The sequence below is a fragment of the Somniosus microcephalus genome, chromosome 7 (assembly GCF_052327205.1).
Source record: "Somniosus microcephalus isolate GS21.2 chromosome 7, FLI_Smic_1.0, whole genome shotgun sequence".
In the NCBI taxonomy this organism is placed as follows: Eukaryota; Metazoa; Chordata; class Chondrichthyes; order Squaliformes; family Somniosidae; genus Somniosus; species Somniosus microcephalus.
The window spans coordinates 41,196,920-41,224,286 of NC_140993.1; positions in this window are offsets into that span (position 1 = coordinate 41,196,920).

Here is a 27,367-nt window from a genome sequence, read left to right on the forward strand (position 1 = left end):
GCCGTATTTTCCGATCGGAAGCTTCCTACGTGTGGAGGCCTCTGATCTGGAAAAATCTACAGACTTACCTGAGGGCTCCCGAGGTCCGGACACTTCTGCTCCTGGGCCTCTCCAACTCGAAATGTGCAGGGCCCATGTATCCCAGAGGCGCATGCAGTTCACAGGCGTCCCTGGGATCACGTGGGCCATGGGGAGCCAATCAAGCAAGGGAATCTCCCTTCATACACTTGACAGACAGACCTGTCAAATGTATGAATGGAGATCACTCCAAAAACACTGTAAAACATTAAATAAACTAAAAAAAAAATCACATTTTTAAAATTAGTTGAAATTACAATAAATTAAATATTTTAAACAAAAATTTAATTTTTTGAAAAGTAATTAGTTTTTTACGGGGCTAAAAATAAACTTTGCTTTTTTTGAAGTATTTTTAAATGATAAATGAGTAGAAAAAAATTTAAAACTTTTTTTTCAAATCTTATGCTGGTAAAAGCAGGCTGTACGCCTGCTTTTACCAGGTGTAAGATTTCTAAGGGTTTTCTGTGGGCGGAGGTTCTCCAGGAAGTGGAACTATCTGCCCACAGAGGCCCTTCTCCAGGGCAGGCGTCCGATCTGTCAAAAGCATTCTTGACAGATCAGAAATGCTGTTTTTCAGTGCATGCACTTGGCATGCCTGAAACCGGCATTTCCGATGTCCCTACGGGTGTGTACACAGCGCGTACACGCCCATAGGGATCGGAATATACGGCCCTCGATGTTTTCAAGGGGAGACTGGATAGGCACTTGAGGGAAATAAACTTGCAGGGCTTAGGGGATAGAGCGGGGGAATGGGACTGACTGGATTGCTCCACAGGGAGCCGGCATGGACTCGATGGGCCAAATGGCCTCCTTCTGTGCTGTTATGACTCTATGACAACACTGGGTCCCTGGAATCCCTTGCAGGACTTGATCCATTGCCCTTTGCCAAATAGCCGGAGCTGATGCTACCCCGAACACCAGCCGGTTGTATTGGTAGAGACCTTTATGAGTGTTGATCGTGAGGTACTGTTTCGAGGCTTCTTCTACCTCCATTTGCAGGTACGCCTGGGCCAGATCAATCTTAGTGAAGCATTTTCCTCCAGATAGCGAGGCAAAAATATCTTCAGTCCGCGGAAGCGGATATTGTACCGTGTGAACGACTGGGTTCACTGTCACCTTAAAGTCCCCACAGATGCGAACCTTCTTTGGTTCTCCAGGCATATTACTCAACGACCTCTTCACTACAGGAACGATGGGTGTAGCCCACTCACTTCAGTCCACTTTGGACAGTGCTCCTGAACGTTCCAAACCTTCCAGCTCTGCTTCGACGGCTGGGTGGATCGCATAAGGCATCGGCCTGGCCTTAAAAAACTTTGGGCTTGCATTTTCCTCTATTTTAATCGTCGCTGTTATGCCTTTTAGTGTTCCGAGTCCCTCCTGGAACACTTCTTGTGCGTCAGTTAGCATTTTTGACAGTCGTCCAGGTGTGACGTCGTCATCCTTTTTGGCCTCTACCGTCAGTGCCTCCATGGAATGCCAATCTAACTGTATCTTCCGGATCCATTCACATCCTAGTAGTGGTGGTCCTCCATCTGGCAATACATATAGGTCCATTTTTGGTGTTTCCTTGCCGTTGTATATCACGTTCACCCTTATTTTTGCTTTGGGGTAGACTTTATGTCCCGTGTACGTCTTCAAGACAATCTCTGTATCGCTCAAGGGTATATGTGAGAATAGCCGCTTGTAGTCCCTTCGGTTTATGATTGTTAGGGCTGTTCCTGTGTCCAATTCCATTTTCACTTGGACTCCATCTATCTTGAGCGTGACCCAGATAGTTTGGTGATCCTCCATTTTGATTACATTATGTAGTTTCAGACAACCCAGCTCCTTACTTCCGGAGTCTGTATCACTTTTCTGTTCGTCTGAACTACTCTCCGTCACCTTATGTGCCTTTTTGTACTTCTCCTGTGGAGATTTCATGCTGCTGGTTTTCTTCCCCGACCTGCAGACTCTTGCTATGTGTCCTGATTTTCCACACTGTCTGCACACTTGGTCCTTGAACCAACAATCCTTCTGGTCATGTGTTGTTCTGCCGCAGCGATAACACTTCCCTGCTCCATATGACATTTCATTTGTGCCATATTCTTGCGGTCTCCGTTGTATCTCTGCAGCGCCCCGTGCAGCTGCTTCATGTGATACTGCCATGCTGAAAGCCTTGTCCAGCGTAAGATCCTTTTCTGATAGAAGCCGTTTCTGGGTTCCTTCACTTTGAAGCTCACACACAAACTTGTCCCTTAATGTATCTGCTAGTCCCATTCCAAACTGGCAGTGTTTCGATGGCTTGCGCAGTTCTGTTAAATGCTCAGCATTACTTTCGTCTTTATGCTGGTTCCTTTTGTGAAACTTAAATCTTTCTGCTATCAGCAGCGGTGTGGGGTTTAAGTGGTCCTGTAGGATTTCCACTATGCTTTCGAAATCCTTATCCACTGGCTTCTCTGGGGTTACTAGGTTTCGCAGTAAGCCATACATTTTTGCACCAATGGAATTCAACAAAACCAGTGCTTTCCTGGCATCTGGCACTTCATTCGCCTTGCAGTACACCTCAATGCGTTTCACATATGTCGCCCAATCTTCGACTTCATTGTCGAACGCTGTGACACTGCCACTCTTCGGCATCCCTGGGTGTGGTTAGACTGGCTAAAATGGCGTCTCCCGCGCTCTCCCTTCTTCTCTGCTAGCTCAAAATGGCGTCTCCCGCGCTTCCTTTCTTCCCCCGCGGACGCTGCTCAGCCCTTGAGCCCTGGCTACGCTCTACGCGTTCTCCTGTGCACCTCTCTCGTTGCCGCCGCTCGGTCCTGAACCCCGGCTGTGCTTTACCCTCTCTCTCTTTTTTTTTCCGTCGACGCCGCTCGGTCTTCAACCCCCGGCTGCGCCCTGTGCGCTTTACCCTCTCTCTTACCCCGTCAACGCTGCTCAGCCTTTTCTGTGCCGTCGGTCAGCTCCAGCCGCCGCTGTCCGGGAAGGGTCTGCGCTGTACCTGTTGCCAGCCTGTTGCTGGATCGTCGTGGCTGGAGAACCAAGCCCAGCCCTCAACAGCCTCCCCTGCGATGCTCACTCTCTGCCGGATGACTGGGCGGTTGCTCGTGGTCGACGCCCGTGCTTCTGGCCTCAACTTTCTTCCACTGCCCTCCAGGAGGGAATCCCTGGGAGGAAATGCAGAGTTGCAGGTAGGTTCGAATCGACCTCGTCACCACTGTTGAACCCGTGAATCTTAAGGTATGGTGTTCTTCAATAAATAGACGGAGACTGCAGATTAACAATCAACAGGTGTTTACTGGATGAGGGTAGTCTAAAAACTAACAGTACAGATCCCTACACAGGGTTTATATACAGGTGTGGTCACTGCCGGTACTACATTATATAGGAGCTGTAAAAGTAGTTCTCCTCTTAAAGGTACATACACTACAATAGCGAGGCGAAAATATCTTCAATCCGCGGAAGCGGATATTGTACCGTGTGAAGGACTGGGTTCACTGTCACCTTAAAGTCCCCACAGATGCGAACCTTCTTTGGTTCCCCAGGCGTATTACTCAACGACCTCTTCATTACAGGAACGATGGGTGTAGCCCACTCGCTCCAGTCCACTTTGGACAGTACTCCTGAACGTTCCAAACCTTCCAGCTCTGTTTCGACGGCTGGGCGGATCGCATAAGGCATCGCTCTGGCCTTAAAAACTTTGGGCTTGCATTTTCCTCTATTTTGATCGTCACTGTTATGCCTTTTAGTGTTCCGAGTCCCTCCTGGAACACTTCTTGTGCGTCAGTTAGCATTTTTGACAGTCGTCCAGGTGTGACGTCGTCATCCTTTTTGGCATCTACAGCCAGTGCTTGTATGGAATGCCAATCTAGCTGTATCTTCCGGATCCATTCACGTCCTAGTAGTGGTGGTCCTCCATCTGGCAATACATATAGGTCCATTTTTGGTGTTTCCTTGCCGTTATATAGAACGTTCACCCTTATTTTTCCTTTGGGGTAGACTTTTATGCCCCGTGTACGTCTTCAAGACAATCTCTGTATCTCTCAAGGGTATATGTGAGAATAGCCACTTGTAGTCCCTTCAGTTTATGACTGTTAGGGCTGATCCTGTGTCCAATTCCATTTTCACTTGGACTCCGGCTATCTTGAGCGTGACCCAGATAGTTTGGTGATCCTCCATTTTGATAACCTTATGTAGTTTCAGACAACCCAGCTCCTTGCTTCCGGAGTCTGTATCACTTTTCTGTTTGTCTGAACTACTCTCCGTCACCTTATGTACCTTCATGTACTTCTCCTGTGGAGGTTTCTTGCTGCTGGTTTTCTTTCCTGACCTGCAGACTCTTGCTATGTGTCCTACTTTTCCACACTGTCTGCACACTTTATCCTTGAATCAGCAATCATTATGGTCGTGTGTTGTTCTGCCGCAGCGATAGCACTTCACTGTTCTGTATGACATTTCATTTGTGCTATATTGTTGCGGTCTCCGTTGTATCTCTGCAGCACCCCGTGCGGCTGCTTCATGTGATACTGCCATGCTGAAAACCTTGTCCAGCGTAAGATCCTTTTCTGATAGAAGCCGTTTCTGGGTTCCTTCACTTTGAAGCCCACACACAAACTTGTCCCTTAAAGTATCTGCTAGTCCCGTTCCAAACTGGCAGTGTTTAGATAGCTTGCGCAGTTCCGTTAAATACTCAGCATTACTTTCATCTTTATGCTGGTTCCTTTTGTGAAACTTAAAGCTTTCTGCTATCAGCAGCGGTGTGGGGTTTAAGTGGTCCTGTAGGATTGACACTATGTTTCCAAAATCCTTTTCCACTGGCTTCTCTGGGGTTACTAGGTTTCGCAGTAAGCCATACGTTTTTGCACCCATTGAATTCAACAATACCAGCGCTTTCCTCTCATCTGGCACTTCATTCGCCTTGCAGTACACTTCTATGCGTTCGACATATGTCGTCCAATCTTCGACTTCATTGTCGAACGCTGTGATACCGCCACTCTTCGGCATCCCTGGGTGTGGTTAGACTGGCTCAAAATGGCGTTTTCCCGCGCTCTCCCTTCTTCTCCACTGTGGCTCAAAATGGCGTTTTGCCGCGCTCTCCCTTCTTCTCCGCTGCGGCTCAAAATGGCGTTTTCCCACGCTCTCCCTTCTTCTCCGCTGCGGCTCAAAATGGCGTCTCCCGTGCTTTCCTTTCTTCCCCGCTGACGCTGCTCGGCTCTTGAATACCAGTTGTGCTCTGTGCATTTTCCTGCGCGCCTCTCTCTCTCTCATTGACGCTGCTCGGCCCTTGAACACCGGCTGCACTCTGCGCGTTTTCCTTTGCGCCTCTCTCTCTCGTTGACGCTGCTCGGTCCTGAACACCGGCTGTGCCCTGTGCGCTCTACCCTCTCTCTTCTCCCGTCACCGCCGCTCGGTCCTGAACACCGGCTGCGCCCTGTGCGCTCTACCCTCTCTCTTCTCCCGTCGACGCTGCTCGGCCTTTTTCTGTGCCATCGGTCGGCTCTAGCCGCCGCTGTCCGGGAAGGGTCTGCGCCGTACCTGTTGCCAGCCCGTTTCGCTGGACCACCGTGACTGGAGAACCAAGCCCAGCTTTCAACAGCCTCCCCTGCGATGCTCAAGTCTCCGCTGGATGGTCGACACCCGTGCTTCTAGACTCGGCCTTCTTCTTTCACTTTTCTCCAGGAGCGAATCCCTGGGAGGTGATGCAGAGTTGCAGGTAGGTTTGAATCTTCTCGTCGCCAATGTTAGATGCGTGTATCATGATGTTGTGTGTCCTTCAATAACTAGACACGAGACTGCACGGAACAATCAACAGGTGTTTACTGGATGAGGGTTACTCTAAAACTAAACGTACAGATCCCTGCTCAGGGTTTATATACAGGTGTGGTCACTGCCGCTACTACAGTATACAGGAGCTGTAAAAAGTAGTTCTCCCCTTAAAGGTACATACACTACACTGACCATGGACCAAATTTGAATTAATTAATCTAAGGGGTGTGACTCTATCCTGGAACACAGCATCCAGGTAACTCTCCCCCTCCCTGATGTGTCGCAGTGTTAAAAGCTTGGACTCCAGCTCATCAACACGGAGCCGAAGTTCCTCGAGCAACCAACACTTACTACAAATGTGGTTGCCTTGGACCTCAATGGTGTCCACATTGTTGCAGCAGTAGCACATCGCCTGCCCTGCCATCTCTAATGTATTTAATTAATTATGTGCTTAAGTTTTGAACGTTTAGTTTTTAATCCCAGCTCTTAATTTAAACCAATGCCCAAGAAAACAGAATAATACTGACCAACCAATCACTTCCCTGCTTTCCTGTGATGTCACTCCTTGTTGTTTTGTTGTTCTTTAAATCGCCTGCACCCTCACAGGTCGGTCCGCTCCCACTGCTGCTCCCAATAGCTCGGTCTGGGCCTCGAGCCTCAGGCTTTATTTCCTCGCTCCTCCTTCACCTGCTCCCTCGCAGGTCAGTGCGCTCCTGCTGCTGCTCCCAACAGTCAATGAAGTACTTTTGGAGTGTAGTTGATGTGCCTCAATAATTCTGAGACTCGAAGGTAGCAGAACAAAACAAGGCTTTTATTAACTTAGAACGAAACACGTAAGCGAGAGAGATGTCGCCCTTCTGGAGATTGGGGCTAGACTGAAGCTAGCTTACAAACGGGGCCAGGTATGGGCGGAGCCCTACACACAGCACATTCCAGCACATTCCAGTATACAATACAGCACATTCCAGTACACAATACAATGAGGTCTGGGGGAAGGGAAATGACGCTGAAACCGATCTCAGTCACAGGCAGTGATGAATGGAAGTATTTCATCACATTCACCCCTTCTATAGATTTAGTCTGTTCGGGGGTTTGATAGTCCTCTGCGACCGATGTGGCTGTTGCGGTGCCGGGGGTGTCGGCTGGGTGTCCCCGGTAGCCTCCTGGGTCTCTGCCGGGGGTGCCGCCAGGGTTGTTGAAGGGGTAGTTGGTGGGGGTGCCGTTGGTCGGTGTTCTTCCGGGGGTGATGAAAGAGTAGTGGGTGGGTAAGAGTTGCTGTGATCGTCGTTGCCGCTATTGCTGTGGTTGTTGTCGATGCCGGCTGGGGCGATGTCTTTTATGGACACGGTGTCCTCCCTTCCGTCGGCATGCCGGACATATGCGTATTGGGGGTTGGCGTGGAGTAGGTGTACTGGCTCCACGAGAGGGTCCGTCTTGTGGCCCCTCACATGCCTTCGCACGAGTACCGGACCTGGGGTGGAGAGCCATGACGGCATGGATACGCCTGAGGTGGATTTCCGGGGAAAGACAAACATTCGTTCATGAGGCGTGGTATTGGTGGCCGTACACAATAGCGACCGTATCGAATGGAGCACATCCGAGAGGACTTCCTGCCAGCGGGAGATAGGGAGGCCCTTGGTCCTTAGAGCTAGAGTGACTGCTTTCCATACTGTCCCGTTCTCTCGCTCCACTTGGCCGTTACCCCGGGGGTTGTAGCTGGTGGTACGGCTCGTGGCGATCCCCCTGGACAGCATGTACTGGCGTAGCTCTTCACTCATGAAGGACGCCCCCCTATCCGTATGGATGTAGCTCGGCATACCGAACAGGCAGAACAGGTTGTTGAGGCATTTAATGACCGTGGCGCTGGTCATGTCTGGGCAGGGGAAGGCGAATGGGAACCGGGAGTATTCGTCCACAATGTTCAGGAAGTAAACATTGCGGTCGACGGACGGGAGGGGGCCCTTGAAATCTAAGCTGAGCCGCTCAAAGGGCCGTGTAGCTTTGATTAAGTGGGCTCTATCTGGGCGGTAGAACCGAGGCTTGCACTCAGCGCAAGTGCGGCAGTTCCTGGTCAGGGACCGAACTTCCTCAATCGAGTAGGGTAAGTTACGGGACTTTATGAAGTGGAACAGCCGCATGACCCCTGGGTGGCAGAGGTCGTTGTGGAGGGTCTGTAGCCGATCCCCGGTGGCGCTGGCACACATCCCTCGTGAGAGGGCGTCAGGGGATTCGTTAAGGGCCCCTGGCCGGTAAATGATGTCGTACTCGAAGGTGGAGAGCTCGATCCGCCACCTAAGAATCTTATCATTTTTAATCTTCCCCCTCTGTTTATTATTGAACATAAACGCTACCGACCGCTGGTCGGTAAGTAGGGTGAAGCGTTTGCCGGCTAGGTAGTGGCGCCAGTGGCGCACTGCCTCCACGATGGCTTGGGCCTCCTTTTCCACGGAGGAGTGTCTGATCTCGGGCCCTTGGAGGGTCCTCAAGAAGAAAGCTACGGGCCGCCCCGCCTGGTTGAGGGTGGCCGCCAAGGCGAAGTCAGACGCATCACTTTCTACTTGAAATGGAGTGTTCTCGTCCACTGCCTGTAGCGTGGCCCGCTCAATATCCTGCTTAATGCTTTTGAAGGCGGCGTGGGCCTCAGCAGAGAGCGGGAAAGAGGATGCTTTCAAGAGGGGGCGGGCTTTGTCGGAGTAGTTGGGGACCCATTGGGAATAATAGGAAAATAACCCCAGGCATCTTTTCAGGGCTTTGGGAGTGTTGGGCAGGGGCAGCTCCCGTAGGGGGCGCAATCGGTCGGGGTCTGGTCCGATATCCCCATTCTCCACCACGCTGCCTAGTATGCAGAGGCGCGTGGTGTTGTAAACGCACTTGTCCTCGTTGTAGGTGAGGTTGAGTTTTTGTGCGGTTTTCAGGAACCTCTCGAGGTTCGAGTCGTGATCCTGCTGGTTGTGACCGCAGATGGTGACGTTGTCGAGGTAGGGGAAGGTTGCCTGCAAGTGGTGGTCATCGACCATGCGGTCCATCTCCCTCTGGAAGACCGAGACCCCATTCGTCACCCCAAAGGGGACTCTGAGGAATTGGTAGAGGCGTCCGTTCGCCTCGAAGGCGGTGTACGGGCGGTCCTCTGGTCTGATAGGGAGCTGGTGGTACGCTGACTTGAGGTCGATGGTGGAGAACACCCGGTATTGGGCGATTTGGTTCACCATTTCTGATATGCGGGGTAGCGGGTAGGCGTCTAGTAGGGTGCACCTGTTGATCGTTTGACTATAGTCGATCACCATCCGTTTCTTCTTGCTACCCCTTACCACTACCACTTGGGCGTGCCACGGGCTGTTGCTGCGTTCAATAATGCGCTCTTTCAGGAGCCTGTCTACCTCGGTCGCAATAAACCGCCTGTCCTCCCAGCTGTACCTCCTGCTTTTGGTCGCTATTGGCCGGCAGTTAGGGGTAAGGTTCGCGAATAGCGAAGGCGGCTTTACCTTCAGGGTAGCCAGACCGCACACTGTGAGGGGCGGCTGGGACCCACCGTACTTGAGCGTGATGCTTTGGTGGTTGCACTGGAAATCCAGGCCCAAGATCACGCTCGCACATAGGGTCTTCATGATTAATACTTTAAAATTATCATATACAGTTCCGTTAACGCACAATTGTACCGTGCAGTAACCCAGAATGGTCAATGTCTGGGTTTTGTCAGCCATAGAGATGGTACCCTGAGTAGGGACCACCTTTAGGGAGAGTTGTTGTGCCAGTTCTGGGTGGATAAAGCTCTCCGTGCTTCCACTGTCAATTAAGCATTTAACCCGGCACCCGTTTACCTCGATGTCCACCATTGATCTGGATAGCGGGTGCGGCCTGGTCTGGTCCACTGTGACCGATGCCACTGTAGGGCCCTGATCGATACAAGATGGCGTCCACGCTGTCTGCTCACAAGATGGCGGACCCCACGAGGTCGGGCAAGATGGCGTCCAAGATGGCCGCTCCCACGGCGCACACGCGGCGGTGGCGGGTTTTCCGGCGGGGTTCCCTCTGCACACCTTCCCGAAGTGCCCCTTCTTACCGCACTTAAAGCAGGTGGTGCCTTTCGCCGGGCACAGGTTTCTGGTGTGCTTTGGCTGCCCGCAGAAGTAGCAGTTGGGTCCCTGACGCGTCGCGGCTGTCGTAGGGCTTCTGGGGGGAGAGCGGGGCCCAGCCGGTGTCGGGCTGTCGGGCGGGGAAGATGCCTTCCAAGATGGCGGCGCCCTCGGTGCACACGTGGCGGCGTGGACGGCGCGGGCTGAAGAGTAGGCGTCCGAGTTTCTCTGGGCCACATCCAGGGATCGCGCGGTGTCCGCAGCCTGTTTCAGGTCCAACCCCGTTTTTTCCAGCAGTCTTTGCCGGATGTAAGTGGAGCTGAGGCCTGTGATGAAGGCATCGCGAACAAGCTCGTCAGTGTACACCGCGGCTTTTACACCTCGGCACTTGCAGTCTTTGCCAAGCATTTTCAGGGTGCTTAGGAACTCCTCCACCGATTCCCCAGGTCGCTGTGCGCGGGTGGCGAGCAGGTGCCTAGCATACACCTCATTCGTAGGCTGCTGGTAATGCGCCTTTAAGATGTCGCAGGCAGCAAGGTACATCTCGGCATCTTGGATGAGGGGGTAAACCCGGTGGCTTACCCAATTCCGCAGAATTCCGAGTCTCATCCTTGCAGCGTCCATAGCGTCTTTGACGGCTGCGGAATTGTCCAGGAAGAATTCCATACACTCAAACCAGTGTCCGAAGCGTGCTGATGCGTCCGGAGCATGTTGATCCAAATCCAAACGTTCGGGTTTCAGGAGTTGATCCATAGTGTTGAAAAAATAAGTTAATAAAATTGATGTGCCTCAATAATTCCGAGACTCGAAGGTAGCAGAACAAAACAAGGCTTTTATTAACTTAGAACGAAACACGTAAGCGAGAGAGATGTCGTCCTTCTGGAGATTGGGGCTAGACTGAAGCTAGCTTACAAACGGGGCCAGGTATGGGCGGAGCCCTACACACAGCACATTCCAGCACATTCCAGTATACAATACAGCACATTCCAGTACACAATACAATGAGGTCTGGGGGAAGGGAAATGACACTGAAACCGATCTCAGTCACAGGCAGTGATGAATGGAAATATTTCATCACAGTAGTCACTGTTGTAATGTGGGAAACGCAGCAGCCAATTCACATATACCAAGCTCCCACAAACAGCAATGTGATAATGACCAGATAATCTGTTTTTGTGATGTTGATTGAGGGATAAATATTGGCCAGGACACCGGGGATAACTTCCCTGCTCTTCTTCAAAATAGTGCCATGGGTTCTTTTACGTCCACCTGAGCGAGTAAGCGGGGCTTTGGTTTAACGTCTCATCCGAAAGATGGCACCTCCAACAGTGCAGCACTCCCTCAGCACTGTACTGGAGTGTCAGCCTAGATTTTTGTGCTCAAGTCCCTGGAGTGGGACTTTGAACCCACAACCTTCTGACTCAGAGGCATGTGTGCTACCTACTGAGCCACAGCTGACACTGTGGACTTAAGGACCATTAATTTGGCTACTCTATGTTGAGTTCTATTGGGCGAAAGGCACGCAGCAACAAAATTACTTTGGAGTGCTAAATGCTTTTGGACCCTGATCTAATTATACGAATGAGTAATATTAATCATTACTGCCCTTGCGTGAAACAGGTGGGAGCACTGGCCGTCTAAATCAAGGGTGGCGGAAAATCACAATCAGGCAGGCCCCGGGTGGCAGGTCAGTGAAAACAAAAGCGTGGTCTCACCCGTTCAGACTGAAACTGAGGGTGGTCGTGGGACAAAAATCAACCGGCTGTCTTTCGGATGAGATGTTAAACCGTGGCCCTAACTGCCTGTTCGACTGTATGTAAAAGATCCCATGGCACTATTTGAAGAAGAGGAGAGCGCTGTCCTGGTGTCCTGCCAATATTCCACCCTCAAGCGGCACCATCAGAAACAGATCAGCTGGTCATTTCGCTTATGGCTAATTCTGGGATCTTGCTGTACATTAATTGGCTGCTGTGTGTTTGTCTACATAACTGTAAATGGACTTTGCAAATAACTTATTGGCTGTGAAGCACTCTGCAATGTCCAGAGGATGTAAAAAGGCACTATAACCGAAAGTTCTTTCATTTCTTTTAATGCAATTAAAGACATTTCAGATTTAGCAAACATAGCGGTTCAGATTTCTAATTTAAGATCTACATTGAAAAGTAGATAAGGTCACTAATTTAACAGAGGCACAATTACCCAATTACAGGATGCTTGATGCAGAATACTAAAAAGAATTTTTCAGGATTAGTACTGAACTATTAGGTTTGTTTTGTGAAGATTACTTACAAGCTTCCCATAACCCGCTAAAGGACATTGAACAAATAATTTAGTTAAGTGCATTCAGATTTCAGTAAATACATATTTAAATCTGAGTTAATGTTGATATAATATTGGAGTATAAAGGTATCAAAACAGATAAAAGATCCTCATTGTTCATCTCATAAATACTCGAGGGAATGATACTTATTGTTGACTTTCTGGAACCATCGTTTTGTAATATGTTACATAACAAATGTTATGACAAAGAGTTCAGTTATTAATGAAGCATTGTTACTCTCTATTGTAAGCCTTAAGAGAATCCTGCAGAATCAGGGCAAAGGCAGAAACATACGACGTCAGTACTGATTCTGCAGAATTATCCTCAATATTCTATCTCCTTCCTTGAAACGGGTAAACTTGGGTTATAGTTCCTGGAGATGAGGTTAAGGGGTGATCTGATTGAGCTGTTTAAAATAAATAAGTAAATTAGTAAGGTAGCTAGGGAACAACCCTTCCATCGCAGAGAATCCAGAGTTAGGAAATCATTTAATTTAGGGAGTAGAAAATAATTTTCAACGGTGTGTTAGTGTAATGGTTATGGTAATAGACTAGAAACCCAGAGGGGGTGAAGTTGGATTAGGCTCGAAAACGGGCGCGCGCCCGTTCAAAGTGGTGCAGGCAGCCCGCAAAATTTGTGCTGCCTGCTCATTAAAATGATTGGAGCACCGAGCTCAGCGCTAAATGCGCTGCTGCTTGGCTCAGCGCTCAAGAAAGGGGCCCAATATCGGTTGCAGTCTATTCGCCAATAAAATTTTGCCTACGCTCTCTGCACTTCTTAAAGGCGAGGTGCTTTGTTGCAGAAGCAGCTCATTGTCACTGTGGATGCAGCCATGTCGCAACAGAGAAGAGAAATGTCTTGGGGCTTCTCAGGTGCAGCACTGGAGGCCTTGGTCCAGGGGGTACACAGAAGGTCCTCCAACTGCACGGGGCAGGAGGCCGTCCAGACAGAATGCCAGAAGGCAGTGAGAGGAGATAGCCCAAGCCGTCAGTGCCACCAGTGTTGCCGCCAGGACCTGGATCCAGTGCCACAAGAAGTTTAATGACCTCACAAGTGGTCAAAGTCAGTGACTTCATCTTCAAAGGCCATATCCCACCAACTGCACCACTAACCTCTCACACTGCTCAATGCACCACACCCCCATCATTCACCTACCAACAATCTCTACCTATCGCCACTCATACCTCACAATCATAGCTTCTCCTCACCCTCACAAACTTATCACTGTTGCAAGCCTCACATTCACATCTTGCACATAATGTCAGCTATTCAACCATGACAGGCACATCATCCAAACACATTGCACCACACTCACTGGCACACTTCTCTTTCTCTTGCAGGCCGAGGAGGTTCACAACCAGTGTGAGCAGCAGCAGACAGGCTGGGATGAAGCACGTATGTAGAACCTTACTGCACTGGAGGAGACTGCGTTGGAGATATTGGAGGGGCCGTCACTGAGACCGTGGTAAGCGGCGAAGTTGAAAGCATTGCTGATGACGGTATGCTCATACCGAATCCTCCCCACATCCCAATTCCCCCTCGTCGCACAATCTCTTCTCACTTACAAGCTGCTGACGGTGTAATCATGCATATCTTTCTTCCCACCCCCCCTCCACTCACCACAAACTGACCCTTGTGCCTTTCTCCATTCAGATACCCAAGAACTGACAGCAGCCCAGACAGTCTCTGACCAAGTAGAGGAGGAGATGGAGAAGAGGCACCGTCACGCGATCTGACACTCCCAGGCACCAGCTCAGAAAATGGCACTATGTGAACTTTAGAGGGGCGTATAGAGGCAAGATCTATACGTGGCAAGGCACCAAAAATGGGGGGACTGCAGCCAGGCCAGGGAAAAAGGGTAGTTTAGGTGCCAGCTATGATTAAGTGGGGAAGTGGTGAGCAACAAGGATCTGGGGCTTCATTCATTGGAACTAGCACCTGATGAGGTGCTCAAGGACAGCCTGTCCAGAATGGGAATCTGCTGCCTGCCTCCTCCCTTCTTCCTGCTCCTCCTCTTCCCCCTCCTGAGGTGGTCGCGGAACCAGTGGTAGCAAGGGCTGCGTCCGCATGATGACCAAGTTGTGGAGGATGCAGCAGACCACCACGAATAGGGACACCCACTCCAGCGTGTACTGGAGGGCACCTCCAGAGCGGTCAAGACAGCGGAACTGTTGCTTTACCACCCCTGATGGTGTGCGCGATGAGGTTCTTCGTGGCAGCATGGCTGTCATTATATGACTGCTGGCCACAAGTGATGGGGTTGTGGAGGCGAGTGATCAACCAGGGGTAGAGCGGATAGCCCTGATCTCCGAGCAGCCACCCTCGGGTTCGACGTGCTGGCTGGAAGATTGCTGGCACACCGACCTGGTGCAGGATGAAGGCACCATGACTGCTGCCAGGATACCGGGCATTCACCATCACGATGTGCTCCCTTTGAGAGCAGCTTGTCCTCTCCTTTACTGCCTCTGCTCCATCTCCCTGTCATGCTACATCATTACATAAATTTAAAACAGAAATAGACAGTTTCCTAGAAGTAAAGGAAATTAAGGGTTACGGGGAGCGGGCAGGAATTTGGACATGAGTCTAGGTTCGGATCGGTCATGGCCCTGTGGGTAGCGGAGCGGGCCCAGGGGCCGTGTAGCCTGATCCTGCTCCTATTTCATGTGTCTAATTCTGTTAGATTCAGGAGATGGTTCTGTGATAGTGGATTGGCGGTTAGGATCAGATCAGCCATGATCTTATTGAATGGCGGAGCAGGCTCGAGGGGCCGATTGGCCTACTCCTGCTCCTATTTCTTATGTTCTTATGTTCTTATGAGGACTACTGCAAGTAGGGCCCCCATGAGTGGGAGCCAGTGGTCTGAGCAAAACCCTTGAATTCAGAAGCAAGGCCTTCTTCACTTGCAGCACCACTCCCTGTCACCTCACCAACATCAAATGACTGTAGAAAGCTCCAAACAGTTGCACAAAGTTGCACACAGCCAGTAGAAATCAAAAAGCAAGTTACCTGAAAGTTGTTGATGACCCCTTTAAGTACTGCTGTTAGGGGGGGTCCCTCGTGCAGCTGAACACATGTTCAGCTGAGTGCTTTGGAGAGGGCGTGCAGTCGAGCGGCAACATCCAAAATAGCAGGTCATGCGTCAAATCAGCGTACCACGATCTGCCTCATTCGCATTCTTCTGATGAATGCAGGCAACGGCCGCGCTGCCGACTTGGGCAAAATGCCGACCATCGTGGCCCACACCGGAAGTGGCCGGAGTGAAGAGGCTGCCATTTTTCTGCTGAAACCGGCCTTAAATGCCAGCGCTAAGTGGGGGAATTTTGTGGCCAGAGTGTTTAAAGCCCACCACAGCAAGGCGTGAAATGGACTTCAAAGCTATATTTGCTACTCCCCCACCCCCCGCAACCCCTATTCTCTTGCCCACCAAGCCAAACCTGCCCCCCAGGCTCCCCCACCTGAGTCTTGAACTCACATCTGTCTCTAGGTTCTCTCCTATCTCCCCATATGCTCTCTCTCAGCTTATTTCATTCTTGAGACCCACTTCCTGTTCCCTGGACCCCATTCCCATGAAACTGCTGCCCACCCAACTTCCCTTCCTGGGTCCCATGCTAGATGATCCTCTTTAGACACCAATCTCCATTTATAAGCCTGCACTGTAAAGCTTGAATCACTAACCCTGTAAGCAGAGTCAAGAACCATTCTGGATCTCCCACTAGCAGATGCTTGGCCTTTAGCACCAGCCGTCATTATCTCCTTCTCACCCCTGCAATGTGACTCATCTTATGCTGCTTCCTCAGTCTCACTGCTTTATTTTCTCCACAGTGGGAGTAGCCGTGCTGGTGCTTGGCAGAAGTGTTGATAGGAATGCAAGTTGCTGCGAGGTGCTAGCTTGACTGATGTACTGGTAACAGCAGGAGTCTGGTCCTCCATTTCTTTTTTTTTAAAGGGAGACAAAATGGCATCAGAAGTAACCACCTCCAAGCAATACTTTAATTACAAGATACCCTCTGTGATGTTACTCAAGTTGAGTGCGTGCATGCCTGTATCACTCAATAACCTTACCGGTCACGAGACTAGCATAAGCTTAGGAAAGCTTCCAGATTCACCGTGCTCCACTCTTTCAGTGCTCTCTCAGGAATAACATCAATTGAAAGGGGTCAGTAGCTTATAAATGTTGTTTGCAGATATTGGATTATACACAGAGCAGTGACAATGTTCCAAAGCTGCACAGACATTTCTCTTAAAAACGTCTTAGGAGTCAGGCCAGATTTTATAGCCCATCAATAATTGATTGTTTTACAGCCAAGTCATTAAGGGCCACCCACATGGTGCAGTAATGGAGTCAGATGGAGGGGAAACGTTCCTATCCCTAAAGCACATCAGCAAACTAGTTGGATCATTTCCCCCACCCCCAGTGCTAGATTTATGTCGTTCAATTGCACAACTTGCTACTGATGGGATTTGAACTCCTGAACAGGAGATTGCTCTATCAACTGTAGGTGGAAGATTAATATTCCTTGTGAAGCCTTTAAAAAGCGTTGCTGTGTACGCAACATAATTTAGTAGATCAGACACATTCTAAGTGTCCCTATTCATATAAAGCATTCCTTGCTCTGCTTCTTTTCTGCCACTGCTGCATCTATCGAATCTCCTGTTACTGCTCATCTTCCAGCTTGAGATGGGTCTCTTGAAATTGGGGATCAGCAAACTCCAAATTCACACATGTATGCACTAAATTCCCACAATGCAAATCAACATATTTTGGATATGGAACTTTTTTTTTGGAGTCATTTATATTGTTATCCTTCCTCACTTGAAAGAGGAAAAAATGAACTGGGATTTCTGTCGTGCCTTTCACAACCTCAGGATGTCCCAAGTGCTTCACAGCCAACACAGCACTTTTGAAGTGTAATCACTGTTGTAATGTAGGAACAATTGCTGTCCTACTTTGCAGTGTTTGGTAACTACAATCAGTAGCAATTGAACATTGAAAATCTGCATTTACAAGCTGACAAAAGAAATGTGAGTTAGCAACAGGGTGTCCACCTCTGCTTTGCTTTTCTCTATCTGAAAGGCAACATTACTGCACTAACAGCTGTCGTACTCAACCTTCTACTATTGCAAGAGCTAAAATGTTATCTCAAGGGTTTAAATGGATGCTTAGTGCACTTAACAAGTGCTACTCTGCGTTAATTAATAGGCCTCCTCATTGGCTGGTCCACTGTGTGGGTGTTAAAGCACATTTTAGCAACTCCTACTAAAATCAGTAAAATGAGGTGTTAACCAGCTTCTTCTGTCTCATTTGAAAACATAAAATGATGCTGAATTAAGCCTTGATGAGCACGCCAACAGTAATTTCCAGGCTACTCCCTCTGTTCCTTGTTGCAATAAAAATTATGTTATACTTATATGCATTAATCTGCCACCTATTGGCCTTGTTACTTAAAAGATCTAAAGGCTCATCCTGGATGCATTGCTCCCCATTAGTTGCCCTACCTTTGCTGACCTGGAGATTTTGATTATTAAACCCTTGTCCAAGTTAGTAATTTGTATAAAACGATAAGATTTGGAAATCCAAAGTGAGATGCTTGAATTGTGTAAGCATTAGCGTTTGAAAAATCTGTTAAGAGTGCTCTCACCGCCCTGCCCTAATAAAACGCTAACATCTTTCTCTTTCACATGCTAACTTTCACTTCATTTCCCGAATTCTCTGGCCTTAAGAAAAGACTTGCATTTATATAGCGCCTTTCACAATCTCAGGATGTCACAAAGCGCTTTACAGCCAATGAAATACTTTTGAAGTGGAGCCACTGTTATAATGTAGGAAACGCGGCACCCAGTTGCACACAGCAAGCTCCCACAAACAGCAATGTGATAATGACCAGAAAATCTGTTTTTGTTGATTGAGGGATAAATATTGGCCAGGACACTGGGGATAACTCCCCTGCTCTTCTTTGAAATAGTGCCATGGGACTTTTTACATTCACCTGAGAGAGCAGACGGGGCCTCAGATCAACATCTCAGCCAAAAGATAGCACCTCTGACAGTGTAGTACTCCCTCAGCACTGCACTGCAGTGTCAGCCTAGATTTTTGTGCACAAGTCTCTGGAGTGGGACTTAAACCCACAACCTTCTGGCTCAGAGGTGAGAGAGCTACCCATTGAGCCACAGCTGCTACATTGCCTTTGTGATTGGCAAATATATTTTGGTTATGAACATAAGAAATAGGAGCAGGAGTAGGCCATATGGCCCCTTGAGCCTGCTCCGCCACTCAATAAGATCATGGCTGATCTCCTACCTCAACTCCACTTTCCTGCACTATCCCCATATCCCTTGATTCCCTTAGTGTCCAAAAATCTATCAATTTTATTAAATCCGTGAATCTTAAGGTATGGTGTTCTTCAATAAATAGACGGAGACTGCAGATCAACAATCAACAGGTGTTTACTGGATGAGTGTAGTCTAAAAAAACTAACTACAGATGCCTACTCAAGGCTTATATACAGGTGTGGTTACTGCCGGTACTACAGTATACAGGAGCTGTAAAAGTAGTTCTCTCTTAAAGGTACATACACTACAATTCCTCCCCTTTTAGATTAACAGTACCATAACATTCAAATAACAGTGAACACTTTTAACATGCACAGTAACTGAAATAGGCCATTTATAGATTCAGTCTTTGGGGCGGCTTCCTGATCGTCTCTGGATAGCGCCTTTCCTGAGTGTCTTGTTCTTGGTGCGGAGCTGATTCTGGCCCCCTGTCGTCGGTTAGTTCATCAGTTTCCGATGCTACTGTTTCTGGGGTAGATGTATGTCGGGTTCATCACCAGGTACGCTAGACATGGGGTTGACTCGTTCCTGTGACGCTAGGATCTGGTCGACATGGCGTCTCACAATGTTCTCCCCAACATCCACTGTGTAAATTAGTGGCCCTTGCCGTGTGCATATCGTTCCGGGTTGCCATTTCTCTGTTCGGTAGTCGCGGGCCAAGACTGGTTGTCCTACATTGAAGCTCCTTGTCGGCTTCTCATTGATGTGCTGGAATTGCTTATTCTCAATATTTCTTCGCACATTTGGTCTGAGCAAATCCAGACGAGGCCTCAACCTTCGGTTAAAGAACATCATGGCCGGGGTCTGGTTGGTAACTGCATGTGTCGCATTTCTGAAGGCTAACAGGAAATTGTCCACCTTATGCTGTAGTGGAATGTCGTCATCGCACATGGCCCTTACTGCCTTTATAAAGGTTTGTACGAACCTCTCAGCCAATCCATTTGTGGCTGGATGATACGGGGCGGATGTGTAATGCCTTATCCCATTCCTTCTCATAAATTTTCAAAACTCTTCAGACACAAACTGTGGTCCGTTATCAGAGCAAATCTGCTCTGGCAAGCCGTTCCTGGCAAATATGGTCCGTAGGACTGCAATCGTTTTCTCCGTAGTGGTGGAGGACATTTTGATCACCTCAGGCCATTTCGAGTGCGCATCCACTGCTATTAAGAACATTGAGTCCATGAATGGACCAGCAAAATCAATATGCACCCGTTGCCATGGAAAGGAGGGCCACTCCCATGGGTGTAGAGGGGCATGTGGTGGTGCATTTTGGACCTTCTGGCCTCCTGAGCAGCTCTTTGTTAGGTCCTCGATTTGTTGATCGATTCCCGGCCACCACACATAGGCCCTAGCAAGGCTTTTCATTTTCACCCCTCCCAGATGGCCTTCGTGAAGCTCATTTAGCACTCTCTCCCTTAACTTGGGTGGAATTACCACTCGGGGTCCACACATCACTGTCCCCTGGCATACTGACAGCTGTTCTCTTCTGGAAGAGAATGCTGGCAACAGTGAGTCGCCATGTGTTGGCCATCCCTTCACCGTCAAATCATATACAGGAGACAGTGTCGGATCATTTCGGGTCTCCTTCTCTATATCCGCATTAGTTACTGGCAAGCGTTCAATTATCGACGAATAAAATATTTCGACAGGGTCCACTGCTGGTGCTTCCTCCGCAGTAGGCAGTGGCAGGCGTGATAGCCCATCAGCGTTTCCATGCTGTTTCGTGCCCTTATATTCTATTTCATATTGGTTCGCCCCTAGAAAAAGGGACCATCTTTGTAGCCGTTGCGCAGTCATCACCGGAACGCCCTTCTTTGGATTAAAGATGGAGACAAGTGGTTGGTGGTCAGTCAGCAAGGTGAACTTCTGCCCGTGCAGATAGTGGTTGAACATTTTTTACTCCCCATACTAGGCTGAGGGCCTCCCTGTCAATCTGGGCGTAGTTGCTCTCGGCTGAGGTTAGTGACCGAGACGCAAAGGCTACTGGCCTCTCCAACCCGTCTGGGAATTTGTGCGACAGCACCGCTCCAATACCATAGGGTGATGCATCACATGCCAACCGAATTGGTAGTGCTGGGTTGAAATAGGCCAACACCTCTTTTGATGTGATCAATTCTTTGCACTTCTGGAAAGCTCGTTTACATTCGTCATTCCACTTCCATGGTACCCCCGTCTGCAGTAGGGTGTTCAGTGGGTGTAATACTGTAGACAAATTTGGTAAGAACTTATGGTAGTAGTTCACCAGCCCGAAGAACGACCTCAGTTGGGACACATTTTCCGGTGCTGGAGCCTTGACTACAGCCTCAATCTTCTCAGGGGACTTATGTAACCCCTCTTCATCAATAACGTGGCCACAATACGAGATCTGCTTCTGGAAAAATTCGCATTTGTGGCGATTAGCTCGTAGCCCATATTCCTTCAATCTAATGAGCACCTGCTCCAGGTTGGCGAGGTAATCACTGTCATTTTTGCCCGTGACCAGGATGTCGTCCAAATAACACTGGGTCCCTGGAATCCCTTGCAGGACTTGATCCATTGCCCTTTGCCAAATAGCCGGAGCCAATGCTACCCCGAACACCAGCCGATTGTATTGGTAGAGGCCTTTGTGAGTGTTGATCGTGAGGTATTGTTTCGAGGCTTCTTCTACTTCCATTTGCAGGTATGCCTGGGCCAGATCAATCTTAGTGAAGCGTTTTCCTCCAGATACCGAGGCAAAAATATCTTCAATCCGTGGAAGCCGATATTGTACCGTGTGAAGGACTGGGTTCACTGTCACCTTAAAGTCCCCACAGATGCGAACCTTCTTTGGTTCCCCAGGCGTATTACTCAATGACCTCTTCATTACAGGAATGATGGGTGTAGCCCACTCGCTCCAGTCCACTTTGGACAGCACTCCTGAATGTTCCAAACCTTCCAGCTCTGCTTCGACGGCTGGGTGGATCGCATAAGGCCTTAAAAAACTTTGGGCTTGCATTTTCCTCTATTTTAATCGTCGCTGTTATGCCTTTTAGTGTTCCGAGTCCCTCCTGGAACACTTCTTGTGCATCAGTTAGCATTTTTGACAGTCGTCCAGGTGTGACATCGTCATCCTTTTTGGCCTCTACCGTCAGTGCCTGCATGGAATGCTAATCCAATTGTATCTTCCGGATCCATTCACGTCCTAGTAGTGGTGGTCCTCCATCTGGCAATACATATAGGTCCATTTTTGGTGTTTCCTGGCCGTTGTATATCACGTTCACCCTTATTTTTCCTTTGGGGTAGACTTTTTGCCCCGTGTACATCTTCAAGACAATCTCTGTAGCTTTCAAGAGTATATGTGAGAATAGCCGCTTGTAGTCCCTTCGGTTTATGACTGTTACGGCTGATCCTGTGTCCAATTCCATTTTCACTTGGACTCCGTCTATCTTGAGCGTGACCCAGATAGTCTGGTGATCCTCCATTTTGATTACATTATGTAGTTTCAGACAACCCAGCTCCTTGCTTCCGGAGTCTGTATCACTTTTCTGTTCGTCTGAACTACTCTCCGTCACCTTATGTACCTTTTTGTACTTCTCTTGTGGAGATTTCTTGCTGCTGGTTTTCTTCCCCGACCTGCAGACTCTTGCTATGTGTCCTGCTTTTCCACACTGTCTGCACACTTGGTCCTTGAACCAACAATCCTTCTGGTCGTGTGTTGTTCTGCCGCAGCGATAACACTTCCCTGCTCCATATGACATTTCATTGGTGCCATATTCTTGCGGTCTCCGTTGTATCTCTGCAGCACCCCGTGCGGCTGCTTCATGTGATACTGCCATGCTGAAAGCCTTGTCCAGCATAAGATCCTTTTCTGATAGAAGCCGTTTCTGGGTTCCTTCACTTGGAAGCCCACACACAAACTTGTCCCTTAACGTATCTGCTAGTCCCATTCCAAACTGGCAGTGTATCGATAGCTTGCGCAGTTCCGTTAAATACTCAGCATTACTTTCGTCTTTATGCTCGTTCCTTTTGTGAAACTTAAATCTTTCTGCTATCAGCAGCGGTGTGGGGTTTAAGTGGTCCTGTAGGATTTCCACTATGTTTCCGAAATCCTTATCCACTGGCTTCTCTGGGGTTATTAGGTTTCGCAGTAAGCCATATGTTTTTGCACCCATGGAATTCAACAAAACCAGTGCTTTCCTGGCATCTGGCACTTCATTCGCCTTGCAGTACACCTCAATGCGTTCCACATATGTCGCCCAATCTTCGAATTCATTGTCGAACGCTGTGACACTGCCACTCTTCGGCATCCCTGGGTGTGGTTAGACTGGCTAAAATGGCGTCTCCCGCGCTCTCCTTTCTTCTCCGCTGGCTCCAAATGGTGACTCCCGCGCTTTCCTTTCTTCCCGCGCTCGCCCTTCTTCTCCGCTGCGGCTTCAAAAATGGCGTCTCCCGCACTCGCACTTCTTCTCCGCAGCTCAAATGGCGTCTCCCGCGCTTCCGTTCTTCCCCCACGTATGCTGCTCAGCCCTTGAGCCCTGGCTGCGCTCTGCGCGTTTTCCTGTGTGCCTCTCTCGTTGTCGCCGCTCGGTCCTGAACCCCGGCTGTGCTTTACCCTCTGTCTCTTTTTGTTTTCCGTCGACACCGCTCGGTCTTCAACCCCCGGCTGCGCCCTGTGCGCTTTACCCTCTCTCTTACCCCGTCGACGCTGCTCGGCCTTTTCTGTGCCGTCGGTCGGCTCCAGCCGCCGCTGTCTGGGAAGGGTCTGTGCTGTACCTGTTGCCAGCCTGTTGCTGGATCGTCGTGGCTGGAGAACCAAGCCCAGCTCTCAACAGCCTCCCCTGCGATGCTCACTCTCTGCCGGATGACTGGGCTCGTGGTCGACGCCCGTGCTTCTGGCCTTGACTTTCTTCCACTGTCCTCCACGAGCGAATCCTTGAGAGGAAATGCAGAGTTGCAGGTAGGTTCGAATCGACCTCGTCGCCACTATTAAATCCGTGAATCTTAAGGTATGGTGTTCTTCAATAAATAGACGGAGACTGCAGATCAACAATCAACAGGTGTTTACTGGATGAGATTAGTCTAAAAAAACTATCAGTACAGATGCCTGCTCAGGGCTTATATACAGGTGTGGTCATTGCCGGTACTACAGTATACAGGAGCTGTAAAAGTAGTTCTCTCTTAAAGGTACATACACTACAGATTTCATTCTTGAATATATTCAATGTCTGAACCTCCACAGCCTTCTGGTGTAGAGAATTCCAAAGATTCACAACCCTATGAATGAACAAATTTCTCCTCGTGTCAGTACTAAATGGCCAATCCCTTATCCTGAGACAGTGACCTGTCATTCTAGATTGTATTTTGGTTTGTCCGCAAACACATAATGAAGTGTAAATCATATCAAAACATCTGATCATATTACCTGTAGGTGACAGCAGCATCATGCCAGAGGCAGTGCACAGCTCTCGTTGTTCTTCTTCCTCCCTAATCACACAAAGACCAAAGACTTTACAATTGAACACAGCTTCAATGATTTCAAAAGAAGGTGGTAAGTAAAGTTAAAGATTGTATCAATACAAACTGACTGGGAATGATGGTTCTGACCAAAGGTCATCGACCAGAAACGTTGGGCTGGATTTTGCCAGTTGGTGCGGGCTGGGGCGTGTCCCAGGTGGTAGAGAAAAAGCGGGGAATTATAGACCGGTAAGCCTGACATCGGTAGTGGGGAAAATGCTAGAGCCTATTATAAAAGATGTAATAGCAGAGCATTTGGAAAGCAGTGCCAGGATAGGACAAAGTCAACATGGATTTACAAAAGGTAAATCATGCTTGACTAATCTACTGGAATTTTTTGAGGATGTAACTGGTAAATTAGATAAGGGAGAACCAGTGGATGTGGTGTATTTGGACATTCAGAAGGCTTTCGATAAGGTCCCGCATAAGAGATTAGCGTGCAAAATTAAGGCACATGGGATTGGGGGCAAGATATTGACTTGGATAGAGAACTGGTTGGCAGATAGAAAGCAAAGAGTTGGAATAAACGGGTCATTTTCCGAGTGGCAGGCAGTGACTAGTGGGGTACTGCAAGGATCGGTCCTAGGACCCAAGCTGTTCACAATATATATTAATGATCTGGATGAGGGAATTGGATGTAGTATCTCCAAATTTGCAGACGACTCAAAGCTGGGTGGGAGGGTATGCTGTGAGGAGGATGTTGTGAAACTCCAGTACGATTTGGACAGGTTGGGTGATTGGGCAGAAACATGGCAAATGCACTATAATGTGGATAAATGTGAGGTTATCCACTTTGGTGGCAAAAACAGGAAGGCAGATTATTATTTGAATGGCAATAGATTGGGAGAAGGGGAAGTGCAAAGAGACCTGGGTGTTCTTGTGCACCAGTCGCTGAAGGTAAGCATGCAGGTGCAGCAGGCGGTTAAGAAGGCAAATGGTATGTTGGCCTTCGTAGCAAGAGGGTTCGAGTACAGGAACAAGGATATCTTGCTGCAGTTGTACAGGGCCTTGGTGAGACCACACCTTGAGTATTGTGTGCAGTTTTGGTCACCTTATCTGAGGAAGGACGTTCTTACCATGGAAGGAGTGCAGCGAAGATTCACCAGGCTAATACGTGGGATGGCAGGAATGACGTACAGGGAGAGATTGGGTTGATTGGGCTTGTACTCACTGGAGTTTAGAAGATTGAGAGGGGATCCCATCGAAACCTATAAAATTCTGTCAGGCCTGGACAGACTAGATGCAGGAAGGATGTTCCCGATGGCCGGGGAGTCCAGAACTAGGGGTCAGAGTCTAAGGATAATGGGTAAGCCATTTAGGACTGAGATGAGGAGGAATATCTTCACCCAGAGAGTGGTGAACCTATTGAATTCTCTACCACAGAAGGCAGAGGCGGCTAATTCATTAAATATATTCAAGAAGGAGTTGGATATATTTCTTAAGGCTAAAGGGATCAAGGGATATGGGGAGAAGGCAGGAACGTGGCACTGAATTTGGATGATCAGTCATGATCTCATTGAATGGCGGAGCAGGCTCGAGGGGCCGAATGGCCTACTCCTGCTCCTATCTTCTATGTTTCTATGTGTCAGGTGGAAACCATGTCAGGACCCCGACTCCTAAGTGAAGTGTTGAAAAAGTGGGATTTTCCCCTAACTGGATAATTGATTCCCTCCGTGTGGGAACCCCTGGTCCAATGAGTCTTTTCATACAGAAAGTCGCCTCCGATGACGTCATCAATGCTGCTGGATTTAAGGCCTGCAAGCAGCCTTGAATCTTCTGGAGGCTGCAAACGCTTTGCAAATTGTATGAAGGAGTTGATTTCCCGACAATGTCCACGATCAAGCAAAAGTGTGCACCTCGATTTGATGAGACCTCCCTCCAAGCTCTGGTGCATGGAGCCAGATGTAATAAGAAGGTGCTGTTCCCTTCCTCAGGGAGAAAAAAGCCAGCCCAGCAGACTAAAGCTGTGTGGCTGCAAGTGGCCCAGGGGGTCAACTCCATATCAATGAGCCGCAGAACCTGGCTGCAATGCAGGAAGAGGTTTCATGACCTTCTCCGCACAGGAAAAGTGAGTATGACTTTCCCATCACCCTCAATCTGATCCCCATCACCTCTCCTCACCAACACTCTGCTTTGCCAACCTCTTCCTCCACATCCCACTTGACACTGACATCACTGCACCCTTAACACTTCCCTCTCTCTCTATGGTCACATTCACTTAACTATTCGACCATGCAGCCCTCACACTCCCTATCACTGTGATGCAATGACAACAACAACTTACAACACAGGGAGGGTCCTTCTAAGCATCTATGCTATGGATTCTCTACACTCACTCCTTCATTCTCACTCAAACTCCACTTGTGTCCCTCATCGCAGGAAAAGAGAGCCCACAATAAGAGGGAAAGAGCCATGACAGGAGGAGGGCCACCCTCAGTAGCGCAGCTCACGCCCTGGGGGGAGGTGGCCCTGGAAATCGCTGGGATCGAGGATGATTCCCAAGTGGGGGACGGACAGATGGACGCATCACTGCAGGCTGGTGACAGAATAGTTTGGCATCTCTCTCATTGACATTGCATGAGTCACTGATAATGAATCTGATGCTCTAACAGATTGACTTATGATCATCTGCACTATTCAATGTGCATGTAACCTTGACCTCACATCTCTAACTCTTTCCTTTACTCCCCCACAGGACCATCAAGAGACCCTGCCCCCACTATCCAGGAGGAACAGCCTAAGCTTCAAGACTCCTCAGAGGAAGCTGCAACATCTGAGGGCGCAGCTTCAGCAGAATTCAGCGCACCCAGCACCAGCGCAGACACTCACACCTCGGTGGGACCTTCGCGAGATAGAGCAGTGTTGTCACCTGGTGTATCACAGATCACAAGTGAGCATCAGCAGATGGTGGTGACAGGGTCAGCAGTGGAGAGTCCTCGTCGGAGGGCGCATGACTCTTTCAGCTCAGCTCAGCTGCATGTCGACCCTGTGCCTCCGGGTCCATCCAGAAGGAGAGCAGTGCTGGAACTCCAGGAACAGGTGCAGGAGTCTCTGGCAGGTTTTGTCTCCAGGGTCGCTGCAAATGTGGAGCAAATGGAGGAGTCCATCGCGAACATGAGCAGAACCTTTGTGGAGGCATTAGTGCATGAATGCATCACCGCAGAAAGGATGGCAACCTCCTTGGAAAGATGGCTAACTCTGTGGTAAGGCTGGCTATGGTAGAGGAGAGGATGGCTACGGCCATGGAGGAGCTTAGTCGCCAGGGTATGAAAAACATGGTAATTGTTCGGATTAGAATGACATCTCTTGGTCAGCTATTGAGCATACATATCAGACCTTCATGGTAGACCTC